The sequence below is a fragment of the Mirounga leonina genome, unplaced genomic scaffold (assembly GCF_011800145.1).
Source record: "Mirounga leonina isolate KUSES-001 unplaced genomic scaffold, KU_Mleo_1.0 Mir_101595, whole genome shotgun sequence".
Taxonomy (NCBI): domain Eukaryota; kingdom Metazoa; phylum Chordata; class Mammalia; order Carnivora; family Phocidae; genus Mirounga; species Mirounga leonina.
The window spans coordinates 3,995,281-4,009,107 of record NW_023270158.1 but is presented as its reverse complement, the minus strand read 5'-3'; the positions used below and the strand labels follow the sequence as shown (position 1 = coordinate 4,009,107).

The 13,827-nt window shown below is 39.9% G+C and overlaps 1 pseudogene; it reads right to left on the bottom strand.

The window, feature by feature from the left end:
* The window catches only part of LOC118002987, a 59,665-nt pseudogene that overhangs the window by 39,244 nt on the left and 6,594 nt on the right, over positions 1 to 13,827 (bottom strand).

Here is a 13,827-nt window from a genome sequence, read left to right as displayed (position 1 = left end):
AGATAAAGAGCTGGTATCCAAAATCCATAAAGAATTTATCAAACTCAACACCCAAAAAACCAAAAAATCCAATCAAGAAATGGGCAGAAGACATGAACAGACATTTCTCTAAAAAAGATGTACAGATGGCTATCAGACACATGAAAAAATGCTCAACATCACTCAGCCTCAGGGAAATACAAATCAAAACCACAATGAGATACCACCTCACACCGGTCAGAATGGCTACAATGAAAAACTCAGGAAACAAAAGATATTGGAGAGGACGTGGAGAAAGGGGAATCCTCGTACACTGCTGGTGGGAATGCAAGCTGGTGCAGCCACTCTGGAAAATAGCATGGAGGTTCCTCAAAAAGTTAAAAATGAACTGCCCTATGATCCAGCGATTGTACTACTAGGTATTTATCCAAAGGATGCAAGTGTAGTGATCTGAAGGGGCACCTGCACCCTAATGTTATAGCAACAAGGTCCACTATGGAAAGAGCCCAGATGTCTATCAATAGATGAATGGATAAAGAAGAATGGAATAGTCCATATAATGAAATATTACTCAGCCATCAAAAAGAATGACATCTTGCTATTTGCAACAATGTGGATGGAGCTAGAGGGTATTATGCTAAGTGAAATAAGAGAAAGACAAATACCATATGATTTCACTCATATGTGGAATTTAAGAAACAAAACAGATGAATAAAGGGGAAGGGAAGGAAAAATAAGATAAAAACAGAGGGGGGCAAACCATAAGAGACTCTTAACTCTAGGAAACAAACTGAGAGTTGCGGGAGGGGAGGGGTGGGGTGGGGGGGTAACTGGGTGATGGGCGTTAAGGAGGGCACATGATGTAATGAGCACTGGGTGTTATATGCAACTTAAGAATCACTGAATTCTACCCCTGAAACTAATAATACACTATATCTTAATGAAATTGAATTTAAATTAAAACAAAAAAAGGCAACTCCAGAAGTTTAGAAGAGTTGGGGAAATGTAGGGGCAGGCATCAGCGTTTATGTATATCAACTAACAATGTGCATTTATTCCCACTAGTGTAAAACTGTGTATTATAAATAATTACAATTTCAAAAAAACATATCAACAAAATCAAGTCCTTCAACAGTCCTCAGTTCTTTGGAGTCTCTGTAAGGCTCCAGCATCTCATTTAGACACCTAAGAGTGTCGGTAGCTAGCTATAAGGCAGTATGTACCATACTTCCCCATAGTCTGATTCTGATAATGCTGACCAGTACATTCTTTTCCAAGGCAGGAGCCAGAAGAGATTTTTTATTTTGGTTGCTTTTCATAGAAGTTGAAGAATGAGATTAAGGGACTCATTCAGCCATATGCAGATAATAAACTAAGTCAACTGAATGGCAGATGTTAGAGGGAGGCCAAACATCCAGATGTTTAATCCTTCCCATTAATTAGAATAAAAATCCTGTGGAATGCAAAGGGTTGGAGGTCACAGGGTTAAATTAATCCTTGTTTTTTCTTAGAGTACTTAAGAGAATTTGAAGTTGCTGCCTTTAAAATGCCAAGTTGCATTGTACTATTTACATATTTTATGTGGGAAATGGCAGGTTTTAATTTTACCTGCACACTTCCTTCCCAATTGTTCCCTGAACAGAGTAGAAACTTAGAGAAAAGTATATGGAGAAAAAAAACGATAATAAAACTGGGGACTGAAATGAGTTTAAAGTTCAAACAAAGTGCATAGCTGGCACATTCTATAATCCATGCACATTTGATCAGGAAAACTATATATGGTCTATTATAGTGTTTTTGACTGCCTGAATAGACGCAACACAAGGAAAATTCATTCTAGAAGAAAAAGAGGGTAGACTTATGTACAGAAGGATAGCTCCAGGGTTTTAAGAATTTCTTTCCATCTAATATAAAATTCCTTAAGAAAAAAAGGAAGAACTGGTTTTATGCTTTGGCTTTTTTGATTTTGTGTTTTGGAATAGTACCTGCCTTTTACTTAAATCATGTGAAGGAATGTTAAATGACAAATGACAGATAAATCTTCAGCTACACAGGAAAAAAAAAAGCCTGAAAGGAAGGACATTCTTTCTCCTTTTTGTTGGTCAAGTTCCTCTGTGTGTAGCTTCATAAAATGAGGTATTTGAAAAACCTCAAACTTAGAAAACCTACATCATCACTTTGGAGAACACTTTTTTTAGGCCACATTTTTTGACATTTGCTGTCTGTTTCTATTAGGCTCTTTGCTCTCTATCACCAGGTGTTTTATTCATCACGATGGGATAGACTGTACCACAGTGACAAAACTGCTCTTCTCTTTTTATCAGGATTTTTTTCCTCTTAATCAGTCCTGTGTTCACCTTCACAGTGATTGTATTTTTTTTTCCTCCTGTGGGCTTCAAGGTCTTATTTTGGACAGTAAAATCTGAACATCCTCTCTGCATTCTGCTTCCAATAATCCTCAAGGCAACGTGGGTGCCCCTGGCTATCCAGACGAGAGTCCTCTGCAGGGAAATACAGAAAAGAACTCCAAGGTGAAAAAAATTCAGCGACTTCCTATAACATGATGTCTTACTTCATGGTGTTCTCCTGTAATTTTCTGACAGGCTCTTGAGTGCCTAGCATCCAGGCTCGGCTCTGTGCCTCCCCTGGACATGTGAGCAGCATATGAGCAGATGTGTGCAGGCTTAGAGGTTTTTTAAGATTTTCACTAGGCGTTCTCTTTCTGACCAAGGGCTCATTCACAAGAAGCTCAAAAATACTTTCAGAGATAACAGGAGACACTTTATTCCAAAGTTTGGCAACATTCACCTGCATATTAATTGTGGCACCATTTTTTCACAACTATTGAAACATAATGGATTTTTAAAATAATGTAAACATTTTATAGGCAAGAAAATCATATTAAATCTTTAGACAGATCAGCTGGAAAATCACTGCTTTATTAATTAGCTGATAAGGCACTGTGAAAATCCTGATGATGTGAACACATGATGGGGACGCTTTGATGGAACAGGGAAGGAGTAGCAGAGGGGTCAGAAAATTCTTGGTTCTGGAGTTTCAGTTGTCTTTGGAGGAAAGGAAGATGTTGGAAGATGGATCCTATCAGACCAAGAAGACCCATTTAACAGGCTAGTTGATATTTTCTTCCCAGAAAGTACAGAACTACTTCAGTAATCACAGTAATATGTTAACTAGCAGTTATTCTTGGATCAGCTTTCCTTTTATAAATGTTGCCTTGGCTGTGGGTGATGCAGGAAGGTAATCAGATTCCTCAAGGGTCTGTCCCAGAGTCTGGTACTAGGAGAAGATGAATGGGGGAAAGAACAGGTAGAGGGTGAAGGGGAGTTGAAAGGAAGCTGCATGGCAGAGGCTTGGGCCCAGACATTGATACAGGGCCTCATTCCCAGGGTCACAGTCACTGAGGTCAAGGAAGGCCCAAGCTGTAACCATGAACTTTTGTATCTCTGGGCCAGAACTACTTTCTGGAGAGAAGCCAGATTACAGAGTACAGTTTCAAAGGCCAAAAAGCTGAAAGCCAGAGGTCATCCCTAAAGGACAAGCTTCTTACTTCAAGGGAAGAAAGGTAGGAAATGAGTACCTACCTACTTGCTATGGTCTGAATGTCTGTGTCTCCCCCAAATCCGTATGTTGAAACCCAGCCCTCAAAGTGATGGTATTAGAAGGTAGGACCTTTGGAGGTACTTACGTCATGAGGGGGAGCCCTCACGAATGTGATTAGTGGCCTCATAAAAGAAGCAACAGAGAGTTCCCTCACCTCTTCTGCCATATGAGGACATAGTGAGGAGACAGCCATATACGAACCAGGGAGCTGGTTCTCACCAGACTCCGAATCTGCTGGCATCTTGATCTTGGACTTAGAGCCTCTAGAACTGTGAGAAATACATTTCTGTTGTTTATAAGCCCCCCAGTCTATGGTGTTGTGTTATAGCAGCTCGAATGGACTGAGACATCATTCTAGAGGAAGGAGTCTAGCTCTTTGTCTCTTGTCCCATTTCTACCTCTGGTGCTAGAGGAAATGAGGGTGTGCTGTGACATCAGGACACTGGGACATGGCCTTCCACTGACAGAAGTGGTACCGAATTTCCAATCTCAAAGTTCTGCTGGGTAGATTCCTACAGCCCCTTTTCCGTTGCTCAAATCCTTTGACACTTAGCATCACTGAGGCCATGTAGCATCAACCCACTGACACAATGCAAGGATGCGTATGGCCCTCAGCTGCTGAGAAAGTCCCAGCAACCAGCCATCTGATGTGGCTTTTGCTCTCCACAACCTCCCCCACATCTGCAGACAGTGTAGTTCATTAAGCTTGTAGCCATTCTCAGCCTCAGGCCCTCCACCCCAGGCTTCCCTCTGCAGAAAGAGCACCTTGCAGTGAAGAATTTGGCAAATGCATGTTTGTGAATGCAAATGCATCATGGGTGATGGAAAAGGGAGCAAGAAGAACACGTAGACTGTCTGGGACAGATGGGCCAAGAAAGAAGGGAGTGTGTGTGTGTGTGTGTGTGTGTGTGTGTGTGTGACTGAGAGAGAGATATGAGACAGAGAATAGGGCATTAAAGGTGGAGAAAAGCATGAGTGATAGAGTTAGACCAAGCAAGAGTGCCATCCTCAGCTTGGGTTTTGAGTCCACTCAATGGGGGTGGCCAGAGATGGTCAAGAGGTAGAAATGGAGTATACCAGTATATGCTGCTAGAAGAGAAGTGGGTGCAAGGTAGCCAGGACCTGGGGATGGGGTGGGGGGTGGTCTAGGGGTAGGAGTGAGGGGTTAAAAAGATCTGTCGGGGATCCCTCACAGTATGATTTGCCCTACCCTGGAGTGTTGCTGCGGGGGCATGACTGTGTGGCGGTGGCGGTGGCTGAGGGCTGCTGGACTATAAAAAGGCCTCTTTCATTCATGTTCTTGTTCACTATTCTCATCTACTTATTCTTCACTGTAAATGCTAGAATCAATTTGTCAAGTTAAAAAAAGTTCTCATGGGATTTTGACTATAATTGTGTCAAACCAGTATATTACTGCTTTTAATTAAAACCAAATTTGAGACTAAATACTAAAGAACCAGTCAGAAAGGACTTTTTAATTTGTTTGCTCATTCATTTATTCATTTACTCAGCAATATAAATTGGGCACTTAGGAAAGCAATAGGAAATTGGCCCCATTGTCTGAGGATGCTGAGAGATACTTGAGGCAAAGAGAAGGGGAAGTACCATCCTAGTATTTGTATGACCCACCTCCCTTACCTTGCCCTAATCCCAGCCTTGGTGGATCCTGTTACCATTTAAACATTTGATATTATCTTCATCATGGAATTTTGCATTATTTTTTTTAAATTACTTTTTAAATTTTATTTTTAAAAACTGTAGTTGACATATCAGTTTCAGGTATACAACATAGTGATTTGACAGTTGTGGTAAGCATTATGAAAGGCATTTCATAATGCTTACCACAATAAGTGTGCTTACCATCTGTCATCATACAAAATTATTACAGTATTATTGACCATATTCCCTATGCCATACTTTTCATCCACATGACTTATTTTATAACTGGAAATTTATACCTCTTACTCTCCTTCACCTATTTTGCCTATCCCCCCACCCCTCTGCCCACATATAAGTGGAATCATATGGTATTTGTCTTCTGCATCTGATTTATTTTTATTTTTATTTTTTTAGAGAGTGTGTGCAAGTGGGGGGCAGAGGGGCAGAGGGAAAGGGAGAGAGAGAGAATCTTAAGCAGACTCTTCGCCCAGTGCCGAGTCTGACATGGGGCTTGATTTCACAACCCTGAGATCATGACCTGAGCCAAAATCAAGAGTCAGATGCTTAACCAGCTGAGCCACCCAGGCAGCCGTGTTTGATTTTATTTCACTTAGCTTAATACCCTCTAGGTCCATCCATGTTGTCATGAATGGCAAGATTTCATTCTTTTTTATGGCTCAGTAATATTCCATTGTGTGTGTGTGTGTGTGTGTGTGTACACACATCTTTTTCCATTCATCTGTCAGTAGACACTTAGGTTGCTTCCATATATTGGCAATTGTAAATAATGCTATGATTAATGTAGGGGTACATATATCTTTTTTTTTTTTTTAACATATAATGTATTTCTTTCAGAGGTACAGGTCTGTGATTCATCAGTCTTATACAGTTCACAGCGCTCACCATAGCACATACCCTCCCCAATGTCTATCACCCAGGCACCCCATCCCTCCCACCCCCCACATCTCTAGCAACCCTCAGTTCGTTTCCTGAGATTAAGGGTCTCTTATGGTTTGTCTCCCTCTCTGGTTTCATCTTGTTTCATTTTTTCCTCCCTTCCTCTATGATCCTCTGTCTTCTTTCTCAACTTCATGATATCAGTGAGATCATATGATACTTGTCTTTCTCTGATTGACTTATTTCGCTTAGCATAATACCCTCTAGTTCTATCCATGTCATTGCAAAAGGCAAGATTTCGGGGTTTTTTTGATGGCTGCATAATATTCCATTGTGTATATATACCACATCTTCTTTATCCATTCATCCATTGATGGACATCTTGGCTCTTTCCATAGTTTGGCTATTGTGGATATTGCTGCTATAAACATTGGGTGAGAGTTTGACTTCTTTGCCAATTCAGATGACTTTTATTTCTTTTTGTTGTCTGATTCCTGTGGCTAGGACTTCTAGCACTATGTTGAATAGCAGTGGTGATAGTGGACATCCCTGCCGTGTTCCTGACCTTAGGGGGAAAGCTCTCAGTTTTTCCCCATTGAGAATGATACTCGCTGTGGGTTTTTCATAGATGGCTTTTATGATATTGAGGTATGTACCCTCTATCCCTACACTGTGAAGAGTTTTAATCAAGAAAGGATGCAGTACTTTGTCAAATGCTTTTTCTGCATCTATTGAGAGGATCATATGGTTCTTGTTCTTTTTTTATTAATGTACTGTATCACATTGATTGATTTGCGGATGTTGAACCAACCTTGCAGCCCAGGAGTAAATTCCACTTTGTCGTGGTGAATAATGCTTTTAATGTACTGTTGGATCCTATTGGCTAGTATTTTAGTGATAATTTTTGCATCCATGTTCATCAAGGATATTGGTCTGTAATTCTCCTTTTTGATGGGGTCTTTGTCTGGTTTTGGGATCAAGGTAATGCTGGCCTCATATAATGAGTTTGGAAGTTTTCCTTCCATTTCTAATTTTTGGAACAATTTCAGATGAATAGGTATTAATTCTTCTTTAAATGTTTGGTAGAATTCCCCTGGGAAGCCATCTGACCCTGGACTCTTGTTTGTTGGGAGATTTTTGATGACTGCTTCAATTTCCTTAGTTGTTATGAGTCTGTTCAGGTTTTCTGTTTCTTCCTGGTTCAGTTTTGGTAGTTTATACTTCTCTAGGAATGCATCCATTTCTTCCAGATTATCTAATTTGCCAGCATATAGTTGGTCATAATACGTTCTTATAATTGTTTGTATTTCTTTGTTGTTGGTTGTGATCTCTCCTCTTTCATTCATGATTTTATTTATTTGGGTCATTTCTCTTTTCTTTTTGATAAGTCCGGCCAGGGGTTTATCAATCTTATTTCAAAGAACCAGCTCCTAGTTTCGTTGATCTGTTCTACTGTTCTTTTGGTTTCTATTTTATTGATTTCTGCTCTGATCTTTATTATTTCTCTTCAGTTGGGTTTAGGCTTTATTTGCTGTTCTTTTTCCAGCTCCTTTAGGTGTAGGGTTAAGTTGTGTATTTGAGACCTTTCTTGTTTCTTGAGAAAGACTTGTATTGCTATGTACTTTCCTCTTAGGACTGCCTTTTCTGCATCCCAAAGATTTTGAACAGTTGTGTTTTCATTTTCACTTGTTTCCATGAATTTTTTAATTCTTCTTTAATTTCCTGGTTGACCCATTCATTCTTTAGTAGGATGCTCTTTAGCCTCCATGCATTTGAGTTCTTTTCCTACTTTCCTCTTGTGATTAAGTTCTAGTTTCAAAGCATTGTGGTCTGAAAATATTCAGGGAATGATCCCAATCTTTTGGTACCGGTTGAGACCTGATTTGTGACCCAGGATGTGATCTATTCTGGAGAATGTTCTATGGGTACTAGAGAAGATTGTGTATTCTGTTGCTGTGGGATGGAATGTTCTGAATATATCTGTGAAGTCCATTTGGTTCAATGTGTCATTTAAAGCCTTTATTTCCCTGTTGATCTTTTGCTTAGATGATCTGTCCATTTCCGTGAGAGGTGTGTTAAAGTCCCCTACTATTATTGTATTGTTGTCAATGTGTTTCTTTCCTTTTGTTATTAATTGGCTTATATAATTGGCTGCTCCCATGTTAGGGGCATAGATATTTACAATTGTTATATCTTCTTGTTGGATAGACCCTTTAAGTAGGATATAGTGTCCTTCCTCATCTCTTATTATAGTCTTTGGCTTAAAATCTAATTTGTCTGATATAAGGATTGCCACCCCAGCTTTTTTTTGATGTCCATTAGCATAGTAAATTGTTTTCACCCCTTCACTTTCAATCTGGAGGTGTCTCTGGGTCTAAAGTGAGTCTCTTGCAGGCAGCATTTCGATGGGTCTTGTTTTTTTATCCAATCTGATCCCCTGTGTCTTTTGATTGGGACATTTAGCCCATTTACATTCAGGGTAACTATTGAAAGATAGGAATTTAGTGCCATTGTATTGCCTGTAAGGTGACTGTTACTGTATATTGTCTGTGTTCCTTTCTGGTCTATGTTACTTTTAGGCTCTCTGCTTAGAGGACGCCTTTCAATATTTCTTGTAGGGCTGGTTTGGTGTTTGCAAATTCTTTTAGTTTTTGTTTGTCCTGGAAGCTTTTTATCTCTCCTTCTATTTTCAATGACAGCCTAGCTGGCTATAGTATTCTTGGCTGCATATTTTTTTATTTAGTGCTCTGAATATATCCTGCCAATCCTTTCTGGCCTGCCAGGTCTCTGTGGATAGGTCTGCTTCCAAGCTAATGTTTCTACCATTGTAGGTTACGGACCTCTTGTCCCGAGCTGCTTTCAGGATTTTCTCTTTGTCTCTGAGACTTGTAAGTTTTACTATTAGATGTCGGGGTGTTGACATATTTTTATTGATATTGAGGGAGGGGTTCTCTGTGCCTCCTGGATTTTGATGCCTGTTTCCTTCCCCAAATTAGGGAAGTTCTCTGTTATAATTTGCTCCCATATACTTTCTGACCCTCTCTGTCTTTCTTCTTCTTCTGAGATCCCAATTATTCTAATGTTGTTTCATCTTATGGTATCACTTATCTCTTGAATTCTGCCCTCGTGATCCAGTAGTTGTTTATCTCTCTTTTTTCTCAGCTTCTTTAGTCTCCATCATTTGGTCTTCTATATCACTGATTCTCTCTTCTGCCTCATTTATCGTAGCAGTTAGAGCCTCCATTTTTGATTGCACCTCATTAATAGCCCTTTTGATTTCGACTTGGTTAGATTTTAGTTCTTTTAGTTCTCCAGAAAGGGATTCTCTAGTATCTTCCATGCTTTTTTCAAGCCCCACTAGTATCTTTATAATCGTCATTCTGAACTCTAGTTCTGACATCTTACTAATGTCCGTATTAATTGGGTCCCTGGCAGTCAGTACTTCCTTTTGTTCTTTTGTTTTGAGGTGATTTTTTCCGTGTTGTCATTTTGTCCAGAGGAGAATAGATGAATGAGAGAACAAAATGCTAACAGGGTAACAATGACCCCAGAAAAATATACACTAAACAAATCAGAAGAGACACAAAACTGGGGGAAAAGAAAGGGAAAGAAAAAAAAAAAGAATATGATCAGGCTGGTGAATAGATCCCAGCCACACACTAGATTTTGGGTGTGTTTTGGTCTGTTAGAAGAAAGTGTCTCCCAAAATTTTAAAGAGAGAAAAACATATATGTACAAAAATAAGGGTAAATACAATGCAGGGATGAGATATGACTATAAAGATGAAAATTGTAAAAGATTTTATAAAAGGAATTGATAAGTTGGTTGAAAAAAGAAAGAAGAAAAAGTTTAAAAAAATAGAAATAAGAAAAGGAGAGAATGTGATCAGGCAGGAGAGTAGAACAAAGCCATACATTAGACATTTAGGGTATATTTTGGTTTGTTAGAAGAAACTGTATCCCAAAGTTTTAAAGAGAGCAAAACTTATATATATACCAAAAATAAGGTTACCTACAATGAAGGGATAGAATATGACTGTAAAAATGAACATTAAAAAAGATTTTAGGGCGCCTGGGTGGCTCAGTCGGTTAAGTGTCTGCCTTCGGCTCAGGTCATGATCCCAGGGTCCTGGGATCGAGTCCCGCATCTCGCTCCCTCCTCTGCAGGAAACCTGCTTCTCCCTCTTCCTCTGCCTCTGCCTCTTTCTCTCTGTTTCTCATGAATAAATAAATAAAATCGTTTAAAAAAAGATTTTAAAAAAAGGAATCGATAAGATGTTGGTTGAAAAAAGGAAAAAGAAAAATTCAAAAAAAAAGAAAAAGAGAAAAATAAAGAAAATTTAAAAAATTAACTTTGAAAGACTAAAGAATCATGGGGAAAAAAGCCATGAATTCTTTGTGCTGTATTCCCCTAGTGCTGGAGTCCTGCCATTCTCATTGATCAGTAAACTTGGTCTTGGCTGGCTGTTCTTGCTGATCTTCTGGGGGAGGGGCCTGTTGCAGTGATTCTCAAATGTCTTTGCCTGAGGCAGAATTGCACCACCCTTGTCAGGGGCCAGGCTAGGTAATCTGCTCAGGTTTGCTCTCGGGAGCTTTGTTCCCTGAAATCTCTCTGTACAGCTTTGGAGGAAGAGAATGAAAATGGCGGCCTCCCAGTCTCTGCCCCAGAGGAGCCGAGAACTCGGGGCCCCGCTCCTCAGTGCGCCCCCAGAGAAAAGCTGTCAGTCACTCCCATCTCCTTGGTCTCTGGCCACACTCCGAGCTCATCTGGCCTGTGACTGAGCATTTCTATCTCTGGCACCCGACCCTGTGTGGAGTCTCCAAACCCAGCAGATTCCTGCCGTGCACTCCTGCGCCACTCCTCCCTGGGGAGGAAGGGGAGTCTCTCCGGATCTGCTGCTTGTTGGGTCCCTGCTTCCAGAAAGTGGTTGCTTTTCTTTTCAGAGAGTTGCTGCCATTCTTTTCTTCAATCTCCTGTAGAGTTTGTAGGTGTTCAGAATGGTTTGATCCCTATCTAGCTGAATTCCTGGGACCAGAGGAAATTTAGGTCTCCTACTCCTCTGCCATCTTGCTCCTCCCTCCAGGGGTCCATATATCTTTTCTAATTAGTGTTTTCATTTTGGGGGATAAATACCCAGAAGTAGTATTACTGGATTACATGGTACTTCTCTTTTTAGTGTTTTGAGGATCCTCCATAATGTTTTCCACAGTGGTTGCACCAATTTACATTCTCACCAACAGTGCACAAGGGTTCCTTTCTTCCACATCTTCACCAACACTTGTTATTTCTTGTCTTTTTGATACTAGCCATTCTGACTGCTGTGCGGTTCAGTTTCAGTTTGCATTTCTATAATGATTAGACATGTTGAGCGTCTTTTCATGTGTCTGTTGGCTATTTGCAGATGACATGATACTATATAGAGAAAATCTTAAAGACTCTGTGAAAAATCTGTTAGAACTAATAAATGAATTCATTAAAGTGACAGGGTGCAAAATCAATATACAGAAATTTGTTGCATTTCTATACGCTACCAAGGAAACAGAAGAAAGGAAAATTAAGAAAACAACCCCATTTACAGTAGTAGCAAAAAGAATAAAATACCTAGGAGTAATTTTTTTTTTTTTAAGATTTTATTTATTTATTTGAGAGAGAGAGTGAGAGAGAGAAAGAGCACAAGAGGGGGGAGCGGGAGAGGGAGAAGCAGACTCCCCGCCGAGCAGGGAGCCCGATGCGGGACTCGATCCCGGGACTCCAGGATCATGACCTGGGCCGAAGGCAGTCGCTTAACCAACTGAGCCACCCAGGCGCCCCCTAGGAGTAATTTTTTTTTATTATGTTAATCACCATACATTACATCATTAGTTTTTGATGTAGTGTTCCATGTTTCATTGTTTGCATAGAATACCCAGTGCTCCATGCAGAATGTGCCCTCTTTAATACCCATCACCAGGCTAACCCATTCCCCCACCCCCTCCCTTCTAGAGCCCTCAGTTTGTTTTTCACAGTCCATAGTCTCTCATGGTTCGTCTCCTCTTCCGATTTCCCCCCTTTCATTCTTCCCCTCCTGCTATCTTCTTCTTCTTCTTCTTTTTTTTAACATATAATGTATTATTTGTTTCAGAGGTACAGGTCTGTAATTCATCAGTCTTACACAATTCACAGCACTCACCATAGCACATACCCTCCCCAAAGTCTATCACCCATCCACCCCATCCCTAGGAGTAAATTTAACCAAAGAGGTAAAAGACTCATACTCTGAAAACTATAAGACATTGATGAAAGAAATATAGATGACACAAACAAATGGAAAGATATAACATGATCATGGATTGGATGAATTACTATTGTTAAAATGTCTATACTACCTAGAGCAATCTACAGATTCAATGCAATCCCTATCAAAATACCAATAGTATATTTCACAGAACTAGAACCAAAAAATCCTAAAATTTGTATAGAACCAAAAAAGACCCCAAATAGCCAAAGCAATCTTGAGAAAGAACAAAGCTGGAGGTATTACAGTCCCAGATTTCAAGGTAATATTACAAAGCTGTAGTAATCAAGGGGTGCCTGGGTGGCTCAGTTGGTTAAGTGGCTGCCTTTGGCTCAGGTCATGATCTCAGGATTGTGAGATCGAGCTCTGCATTGGGCTGTCTGCACAGCAGGGAGTCCGCTTCTCCCTCTCCCTCTGCCCCTCCCCCTCGCCCATGCTCTCTCACTCTTTCAAATACATAAAAATCTTAAAAAGACCTAAATTTAAGACTTGAAACCATAAAACTCCTAAAAGAAAACATAAATAATGATCTTTTGGACATCAACTTTAGCAATATTTTTCTGCATCTGTCTCCTCAGGCTAGGGAAACAAAAACAAAAATTAATAATGGGTACTACATCAAGTCAAAAAGTTTTTACAGTGAAGGAAACCATCAACAAAACAAAAAGACAACCTACTGAATGGGGGAAAGTATTTGCAAATGATATATCTTGATAATTATTTTTTAAAATTTTTTATTTAAATTCAATTTTGTTAACATATAGTATATTATTAGTTTCAGGGGTAGAATTTAGTGATTCATAAGTTGCATGTAACACCCAGTGCCCATCAAGTGCCCTCCTTAATGCCTGTCACCCAATTATCTCTTCTCCCCCCACTTCCTCCCCTCCAGCAACCCTCAGTTTGTTTCCTAGAGTTAAGAGTCTCTTATGGTTTGCCTCTGTCTGTTTTCATCTTATTTTTCCTTCCCTTCCCCTTTCTTCATCTCTTTTGTTTCTTAAATTCCACATGAGTGAAATCATATGGTATTTGTCTTTCTCTGACTTATTTCACTTAGCATAATACTCTCTAGCTCCATCCACATTGTTGCAAATGGCAAGATTTCATTCTTTTTGGTGGCTGAGTAATATTCCATTGTGTGTGTCTGTGTGTGTGTGTGTGTGTCTGTGTATGTATACATACTACTTCTTTATCCATTCATCTGTCGATGGACATCTGGGCTCTTTCCATAGTTTGGCTATTGTGGACCTTGCTGCTATAAACATTGGGGTGCAGGTGCCCCTTCGAATCACTATTTTTGTATCCTTTGGATAAATACCTAGTAGTACAATTGCTGGGTCGTAGGGTAGCTCTATTTTAAGAGGAATCTCTTTTTTTCCAGAGTGGCTGCACCAGTT